The sequence below is a fragment of the Cicer arietinum genome, chromosome 5 (genome assembly GCF_000331145.2).
Source record: "Cicer arietinum cultivar CDC Frontier isolate Library 1 chromosome 5, Cicar.CDCFrontier_v2.0, whole genome shotgun sequence".
Lineage (NCBI taxonomy): Eukaryota > Viridiplantae > Streptophyta > Magnoliopsida > Fabales > Fabaceae > Cicer > Cicer arietinum.
Genome location: NC_021164.2, coordinates 52,442,313 through 52,452,924, shown reverse-complemented (window position 1 = coordinate 52,452,924; position 10,612 = coordinate 52,442,313).

Below are 10,612 nucleotides of genomic sequence, written 5' to 3'. Positions count from 1 at the left end.
TTGTTCAGATTGAGTTTGTAAATTTTTCAAATAAACGCTTCTTTAATTTATGATCAAATCTTCATTAAATGTTAATCAAATCTTCTTCAAAGTTTCATTAAATGTTGATCAAATATTCTTCAAATCTTCATTAAATGTTGATCAAATCTTCTTTTCAAATTGGTCAAAGATTTTCTTCATCAAATCTTATTTTATATTTTCATCAATTATAAATTTGAATCAAATCTTATTTTAGATTTTCTTCAATTATTAATTTGAATCAAATCTTATTTTAGATTTTTATCAATTATAATTTGGAATCAAATCTTATTTTAGATTTTCTTCAATTACATGAATTTTCTTTCATACTCTTTGAAGTCAAATATATTGTTTTTATAAAATACTTTTGTTAACATCAAAACTCTAAATATAAAACCAACTTGGTTCCAACAATCTCCCTGTTTTTTATGATGAGAAAACTTGTATTTTTTATAACAACTTTTCTTTATATTTTCTTTGACTCCCCCTAAGTCTCAATATTATTTTCTCTCCACCTTATCAAATATTTTTCTCCCCCCTTTTGTCATCAGAAAAAAAAACTTGAAAGTGAAATTTTTTCTTCTTTTTTTTCTTTCGTTTTTCCCTAATTTTTTTTGAATAAAATAAATATAACATAATACAAGAAAATATAACAACTAGTGTAAAAATAAACTAATTTGATGTAATCACAACATCAATCATGTATGAAGGTAAGGTTTAGTGAAAATGTCAGCCCACGGGTGTTTAGGGTCTACAAACTGAATTTTTAATACCCTTTTTGAACAAAGTCCCTAATAAAATGGTGTTTGATCTGTATGTGTTTAGCTCTAGAATGTAAGATATGGTTTTTTATTAGACAATTGGCATAAGTGTTGTCGCAGTAGATGGGAATGTTGGATTCTAGGATTTTGTATTCTTTAAGTTGATGTTTCATCTAAAGTAGTTGAGAACTGTAGCCAGCTGCTGAAATGTATTAAACATCTGTTGTTGACTTTGCAATTGTGTTTTGTCTCTTACTTGTCCAAGATATTAAGTTGTCACCTAAAAATGTGTAGTTGCCACTAGTTCTCTTTCTCTCAAGTTTATCTCTAGCATAATCCGAATCACAATATTCACTAAGTTTGTACTTAGTAGATTTCTTCTAGAACAAGGTAAGGTTTGTAGTACCTTTTAGGTATATGAGGATTCTCTTAACAACAGTTAAATGTGATTCACTAGGGCTAACTTGAAATCTTGCACATTAAATATGATGTCAAGTCTGGAAGTGGTAAGGTAAAGTAGGTATCCTATCATTCCTCTATAGGTTTTTGGTCAACTTTTTCGCATGAGTCATCCTTTTCAAGTGAAGTATGGTCTATTGGTGTAGTCATAGGTTTGCAATCACTCATCTTAAACTTCCTAAGAAGCTCTTTTGTATATTTAGTATGATGAATGTATATACCCTTTTTACTTTGCTGAATTTGTATCCCTAAGAAGAACTTAAGTTCTACCATCATGCTCATTTGAAATTCAAGTTGCATCCATTTAGAAAATTCTTGACAAAGAGTGCCATTAGTAGATCAAAAAATAATGTCATCAACATAAGTTTGAATAATAAGAATGTTATCTCCTATTGATATTCTAAAAAGTGTATTATCTACTTGTTCTTTTTCAAAGTTATTTTTTAAGCAAGAAGTTACTAAGTCTATCATACCATGCTCTAGGTGTTTGTTTCAGAGAATACAAATATTTCTTAAGTTTAAAAGTATGATTTGGAAAATAAGAACTTTCAAAACATGTGGGTTGTTTAACATAAACTTTTTCACTTATATAATCATTTAGAAAAACATTTTTAACATCCATTTGAAATAATGTAATGTTATTATTTGCAGCAAAAGAAAGTAGAATACGAATAGCTTATAACCTGGCCACTAGAGCAAATGTCTTAGTGTAATCAATGCCCTCTTGCTGACTGTAGCTTTGTGCGACAAGTATTGCATTGTTTCAGATCACTTCATCTTTTTTATTTAACTAGTTTCTGAAAACCCATTTGGTTCCAATAATGTTCTTATTTGGTCTAGGTACTAGATCCCAAACATCAATCCTCTTAAATTCTTGAGAACCTGCAAAATACTTATCTATATGTTAATAGTTTCAATTTCACTATGAAAACCCTCTTAGTTTTTCTTTTTTGGTTTTCAAATTTTGAGTTTGCATATTCTCTAATTAGAGAGTTTGGATGAAGGAATTTAAATTCCTATCTAGGTTTGTAGTCTTGACCAATTTGATTGGTGTGTTCAAAGAAGTCTCTTGATTCTGACTTTTAATCTGCCACTTTTGTTTCTATTGATGTATTAGGTTTCTCTGCTGGAAATTCTGATTCTTCTGGTAGTTCTAGTTCTATTGATGTGTGTGATTTCTATGCTAGTTTTGAGTCTGTTGATGCTCCAGATATTTCTGGTTCATCATATGGTTCTGGTTCTGGTTCTAATAGGGATTGTGTTGACTAGTCCTTCTTCCACTAGAGTCAGCTGGCTTCTATTTGTCAGGTCTTGGAACATAGACCTTTTTGCCTTCATATATTGCAAGCATCCATTGACCAGGCACCATGATTGGTGTTTCAGTTTGGTTGCTTAGAACATCTGCAACGTAAACAATTTTATCCTTTGGTACCCAAATCTGGTTGGGTCCTGGTTTGTTAGATCTTAAAGATTTCTTGTCTTTCCATGTGGTTAGCATAGGACAAGATATTTTAGTGTGACCTTTCTTATAGCAAATAGTACATAAATCATCAGAGGCAATAAACTTAGATTTAATTACTTTTTCTTGAAATCCTATTCCTCTTTTACCATTCATACTAACCCCATAAATCATAGATGTATACTTGCTTCTTCCCATACAATTATAAATAAAATCTTGAAATACTTTTCCATGCTTATCAGAGTTACATGTGGTATTTTCAATTAATGTTGAACTATAATTACTTTTCAGAGTTAGATTTTCAGCCTTAAGTTCAGCATTACCAGTTTTCAGATTTGCATTTTCTGTTTTATGTTCAATAATATTAGTTTTAAGAGTTGCATTATCTATCTTAAATTCAATATTATTAGTTTTCATATTTGCATTCTCTATTTTAAGTTCAATAATATCAGTTTTTAGATGCATTTTCTGTTTTAAATTCAGTACTCTGATTCTTTAAAACATTAACTTTTTCAATTAGATTTGTATTTTCTTTCCTAAGTGTTTCAGCTTTAAAAAGAATTTATGATTAATATTTAAAAAATCAATTATAGCAGTAATTAAATCAGATCGAGTAAATTCAAAAAATACATCAATGTCTTCATCTGTTGATTCACTTCCAGAGTCAGAATTTGGGTTGGATCAAGAGGCAAAGTTGTTATGAGCCATCATAGCCAAATCTGATAGTTCATCGTGAGAGGATTCCTCAGAATCATCCCATGTAGTCATCAAACTCTTCTTATTGGGTTTGGAATCTTTCCTATGATGTTTCCTTTTCTCCATATTTGAACATTCTGACTTGATATGTCCAGGTTCATTGCATCCATAGCAGATGATACTTTTCTTGTCATATTTATCATCATTCCCTCTATTGGATTGCTTGGAATATCTTTGGGGAAATTTCTTCTTTCTTTTGTGCCACGTCTTTAGAATATTTCTAGTTAGGAAATCAATCTCCTCTTCCTCTGAGTTCAAGTTCTGATCATTTGAATCACTATCCTCTGATTCTAATGTTGCCTTTAAAACCTTCTTCTGCTTAGACTTCAAGGCATAGTCTTGTCCTTCTTCTTGGGCTCATCTTCTTTAAGTTCAATTTCATGTGATCTAAGAGAGTTGATTAATTCTTCCAGATTTAGAGTATTCAAATCCCTTGCTTCCTAAATGGCAGTGATCTTAGGTCTCCACTTGCTTGCCAGACTCCTATGAATTTTCTTTACATGATCAACAATAGTATAACTCTTCTTAAGTACCTTTATCCAGAGACCAGGGTCTGGAATCTGAAAAACATTGTTTCAATGTCTTCATCTTCTTCCATCTAAAACAACTCATACTTTTTAACTAGGAGGTTGACCTTTGCTTCTTGAACTTTCTTGCTTCCTTCTTAGGTCAGAATCAGACTATCATAACTCCTTGAGGGTGATTTATCAAACTCCTCGAAGGTGATTTATCATGAATTTTCTAGACTTATGATACATCTTGTACATCTTCTTCTAATCAACATTCATCTTCTTTCTAATAATTTCAATACCATCAGTATTTTTCGGAGCAATATAACCATCTTCCACCAAGTCCCAAAGTTCAGGATCTTGTAAAATAAAGAAACTTCTCAACATGTCTTTCTAATACTCAAAACGTTCTCCATCAAACAGAGGTGGTCTGTTGATGTTTCCTCCAACAGCTTCTTCATTGAATCCAAACATTTTGAACCCTTGGATATTTTCTCAAACACTGTAAAGTGTTCAGCCTTGAAACTGAGCTCTAATGCCAATTGAAGGTGCAAACACGAGAAAGGAGTTGAATTGTGTTTTCTAAAGTTGATAACTTTTTGTTAATTTGATGAAGCTTGGTTGATTTTTATGAATTACTTATATAAGAAGCAATCGAATTCAGAAGCAGCAAGCAACGAAAGCATAAATAATTTGGAACATAGCTTTATCCTAGTTCACCACTTACTTGGCTACATCCAGTCCCTTCATTCAGAAGGCTTTAATCCATAAATTCAAAAACCTTGAATTACAAAGCATTGGACCCTACAAGCCAAGTCTTCTCCTAACAATCTAACAACCCCATATTGAAGAAGGAACTAAACCACTATCGAGTTGGATTCGGAAATTGAGTAGTTTCTTCTAACAAAGCTGATAATAATAATAACTCTTACACTCTAAGAAAATAACACTCAGAAAATATTTTTAACTTGAAGAAGTGTTTCTCTCTTTGAACTCTAAGATGAATTGATAACTTTGAGCTTGAGTTCTTCTACTCCTTTATGTTTTTCGATGTTTTTCTCATTGAGCCTTGAATGTCTATTTATATGAATATTTGGGCTTCAATTTAGTCATTGTTTAATTCTGAATTGTATCTTGTTCAAGTTGGCTTATTAAACTCTTCAAATTGATTCTATTTCTATTTTGTGTAGATTGAGTTTGTAAACTCTTCAAATAAACTTTTCTTTAATTTATGATCAAATCTTCTTCAAATCTTCATTAACTGTTGATCAAATATTTTTTAAATCTTCATTAAATGTCGATCAAATATTCTTCAAATCTTATTAAATGTTGATCAAATATTCTTCAAATGTTCATTAAATGTTGATCAAATATTCTTCAAATCTACATTAAATGTTGATCAAATATTCTTCAAATATTCATTAAATGTTGATCAAATATTCTTCAAATCTTCATTAAATGTTGATCAAATATTTTTCAAATATTCATTAAATGTTGATTAAATCTTCTTTTCAACTTGATCAAAGATTTTCTTCAATTATAAATATGAATCAAATCTTATTTTAGATTTTCTTCAATTATATGTATCTTTTCTCATACTATTTGAAGTCAAATATATTATTTTCATAAAATACTTTTATTAACATCAAAACTGTAAAACCAACTTAGTTCCAACAATCTTTACATATGTGCTATTTTATATAGAATAAAATCACAACTAAGCATGCAAAACAATTATTATGACAGCTCATGTCTTGAGAGATTACATTGGGAAACAAATAGTTTAATATACGTGTATAGTCTATCTAGTACATGAATTGAGATACAATCGTAAAAGAATATTTATTTTAGATAATGATTAAGGCTCGTGATGGTAAATATTTGAATGTAAAGTCAAGTGGTTATTTCTAATAAGAAATAATCTAAAGTTTGTCGGATTTCAATTAACCAAAGTTAATAGTTAATCACTCAAAAGACTTTTAGCTTGTGAGATTTTCTAGGACAATGATTACATTTTAGTAGCTATTAAGTAGTTTATAGTTATGATTATTTTATTTTCTCATCAATAAATTATTTCAAGGACAATGATTATAATCTAGTAACTATTCCCTTAGAGTTATTAAGTTAGAGTTATTATAGGTATAGATAGTGACGATTATTTTATTTAATGTTGTAGTTTTAGTGTGATAACTATTAGAACATGTGAGAATTTCTTTGTTTCTGGATGCAATTGGTGCCAAGATTTCATATGTATAAAATATATAGGATTATATTAGTAATAGATTCGCGAGTTGCACTGTACATTTTGGAATAATAAATAAATGGAAAAATAACTATTTTTTGTTTTTTGTGAAACAATTTTTATCTTATTTAGTTGTGTAGGTCAATTTTGCCTAAATAAATTATATAATCACTAGACGTCTACATGTGTAATACACCAGTCAAATTATGAAAAACATTATTTCCTTCAAATAAAATAAAAATAATAAAAATAATTAAAAAATTGATGTATTATGTCTTAAAATTAAATTAGATATATCGATTTTTCATATACATTTAATTTTTTTTATATTTTAAAGCTCCAAATTGTTTCACATATGACATGACAACTATTGTCTTCTTATTAAGTATGACAACCATGTTAGGCGGAGCAGATTTTGACTTTTTCACTACCTCAGTCAATTAGTCGAAAAAGATATATACCCACCTCTATTTTCTATTGAATTTAAAATTTGCATCTTCATCTCCAACGCTGACGGAGTTCTAGTTTCTCCGCTACACATTCACACTCGTTCATATATATATATATATATATAATAATAAATTTAAATGTTATATTTATTATAGTTAATATTATAAATAATAATTATACAATAATAATATTTAAAAAATATTAAAAACATATTTTTTATAGTATGAAGATTAAAATTTATAATATATCAAAAATATTAAATATAATAAATATATATATATATATATATAATTTAAAAATAGTAATAGTTTTACTAGTCGGATGGGTTTGGAAATGGGATAAATATTAACACCCTGAAATCTGCTTCCGTCTCTTAATTTTATATTTAGAGAAAATAGGCACTCCTACTCAATTAAAATGAACTTTTCCACAGGTTGTGGTGGCACACCTGAGTCCATCTTCTTATACTCAGTTATTGAAGAGTCAATGAGTCAGATGAGCGTGATTTCTTTTACAAATAGTCAAATTAACTTCCACTAAAGCTTTGACAGTTAGTCTACATAATTCTCTAAATATTTATACGTGTCACTTAAGAAGAAAAAAAAAATATAGTAGTTTCTTATTTGATAATGGAAACAATAGAACAATAGTGCTAGTTAGATTAATTAGTTGCAAGTTAGTTCATTGAATTTATTTTAAAAAAAGAAAAATAAAAAACACAATAACAAAAATTTTATAAAAAAAACAGTTTTTTTTTAAAAAAAATTATCAATGTACTTCCTTTAAAAAAATATATATCAAGTTATCTTATTTTTGGAAAAAGAGAGAAATTATCATTTACAATGAAGACTTCTTAAAGGATATCTCTGTTTACTTTGTTTTGTTTTTTGTTTTAAATTATAAAAATTGCCTTTTGAAAAAGGGACTTCACACTACCCATTTATTTTTGTTACTTTTTTTTTATGAACTATTAAACGAAAAAATAAATAATAATATAATTCATTAAAATTGATATAAAATTAGAAACTTTTTATACAAAGATAGCGATAAAATTAATGTTGAAGGTGGTCTCCAACACCACATTATCGAGGTTTTCTCATGCATACATAATTTTGATAATGTCTGTGTACATCACGAGTTTGTTCTCCATTCTTATCTTCTTGTTCTTGAGGATGTCAAGGAAAAAGTATCGCAGAAGAACTACTTCCACCTTGAGTCTAGTTGGATGTTTAACTCAATAGAGTATATGAGTTCCCAAAGCATGAAATCTAGAATCGTTGTTGATGCATGTTATTAAGTAACTGGGTAGATGACTCAGGTGTATTATAACAAATATTGAACGTGTTATACAATAATTCATCTTTGATTGATGTGAAAGATAGTCAACAACTGTCTTATTGTTGTTAGTTGTCGAAATTAAATTGTTGACTCAACGTGAACACTCGTAGGATTGATGTGGTGTGTGAAATAAGTATAAGGAGACGATTGAGTGTCTGATTCTTGGAAAAATGTTGGGTAGATTGCAGTGGAGGTTGAGGTAGATTGAAACCAGGATCGACCAATTTGTTTCCTACATAAATAAATAGTTTGAAATTTTTGTAAAACCAAACCATATACACATAGTTTGGTTTAAATTTCACATTTAGAGACTGACCATGAAGAATATATTTCTCTCATTCATTCCATTCATTGTTCTCTTTTTTCGTAGAATGGTGTCTAGCTATAGCCAATTTGTTTATGCAAATTTACCTTTGGATATTTTTTTCATATTCCTTGGTGGCTGGTATTTCTTGTAGTAGTCCAAATTGTAATTTCACTCTATCTATTTGATGCATTTCTATTACGTAGAAACAAATCAAACATGTAGATGTATTTTATAGTCAATTGTCTTATGTATTATCATATGTTAGACATAGGTATGGTCTCTAGAGAAATTGATATATAAGATATCTATTAGTAATATATGTATAAGAAGAAACAAAATTATAAAAATAAATTAATATTTTAATATATAACATTGTTTGTGAGATCCATTTTCATACCTTTTCAACTATATCCACGGAAATAAATTTGAACGTTAGTGAATTAGTTAATAGTTTTATAAATACAATATTTACCTTTTTTGACAGTAACAAGTGATATTTACCTTTTTGTGAACGAAAAATGTGGCTCAAGATTACTTAGAGCGTCTCCAATAGTGAATTCAATATGAGTTTATTTAATAGGATCTACTGTGCCTCCAATAGTGAATTCAATATGAGTTTATTTAATAGGATCTACTGTGCCACATCATCCTGAAGCAACACATTCATTGTTTACTCCAAGAGTTTAACTCTTAAGAACCATAGTAGGTCCCACAACTTTAATTCATACATTAATATTTTATTTATAATTAACTTTATTACAACTTAAAATATTAATTTAAATATTTTAATTAATATTATTATACATTATTTTAATTTAAATTTAAAATAAAATTGATCTTTAATTTTTATAACAATAATAAAAATTAAATGTTAAATACATATTGGGATTGGTTGGTGGCGATGGTAACTAAGAATTTTGAATAAAATACAACCAAAATTGTTGAAGATTATATTGATTCGGATCCATTTTTCACAAACAATTTTTGTTTGAAATAATAAGATGAAAAAATAAGTAAAAAAGTATTGTTAATAGAAGCTTAAAGAAAAAAACTTGTGTAGCCAAATGAAAATAAAAGTAAGAGTAAGAAAAAAAAATTGTTCCAATGAATAAGAAAGGTAACATTCATAAATTAGTAAAAAAAATGTAACAGTCATAAATTTATTATTATTAAATTGCAAAAGTACAGTGAAAATGCAATAATTTATATATGATATCATACTCAAATTTGAAGTAGATGTGTACATCCACCAATTAACATAACTGGGTTCAAATGTGACGCGGCATAAAATTTCGAGGATTAGCTCGAATTTAATGGAGTCGCCATCAATATTTATTTTAAAATAAAGAAAATATTGGGAACCCTTTAAAAAAAATAGAAAAATGGTTTTTGAAATTAAATTTTTTGTTTAGGAGTCGATTATGCATAGGGACCGTATTAGCATCCTACGACATCTGTTAAAATACGATTATCTATAATTAATTGTGCAAAATTAAAGTTAACTTATATAAATTTATTACTCATTTAAATGCAAATATATATATTTTTTTAAAATAATCTAGAGATAAAAAGTGTATTTAAAATATAAGGGGAAAAAGAAATTTTTATTATTATGTTTGAAAAAAGAGCGATCTTGCTCCTACGTGTCTCCCGGTGCAATGGAGAAATCAAAGCTACGTAGTTCTTTAGTAGAAAATATGGATGTGTTGATTGTTTTTAAATAGAGTTTGTTTTGTTTGTTGAGAAAAACAAAAATTGTTTTGATGAAAGAAAATAATTTTGTTTAATTTGAATAATTATTTTAAAAATATGAATTTTAAGACTACCAAGTTTTACAATCTGTGTCTCAAAAATTCAAGCATTAAAAATATGTCACATCTAGTTAATTCATTTAAGAATGAGTTTTAACCACCAAGTTATACATCTTGTGTCTTAACAACTCAAAGATTAAAAAGATGTCACATCTAATTAATCAAATCTAAAAGTTGATTTCAAATTAAATTATTTATAAAAACGAGTTTTAGGACTATCAAGTTCTGCAACTTATATCCTGACAACTCAAAGATTAATAAATATGTAATATCTAGTTAACCTTTAATAAACGATTTAAATTTTTTTATAAGATTTAATATTTGTTGGAAGTTGTTAAACTTAATATTTTTTTAAAATAAAAGGATTAGACCTATCAAAAAGAAGAAAAAAAATATCAAACTACATAGTTAAAAAAAATAACAGTTAGGCTTAGAGCGCAAAATTCCTTTTAGTATAACAAAAAATGAAACACACACACATATATATATATATATATATATA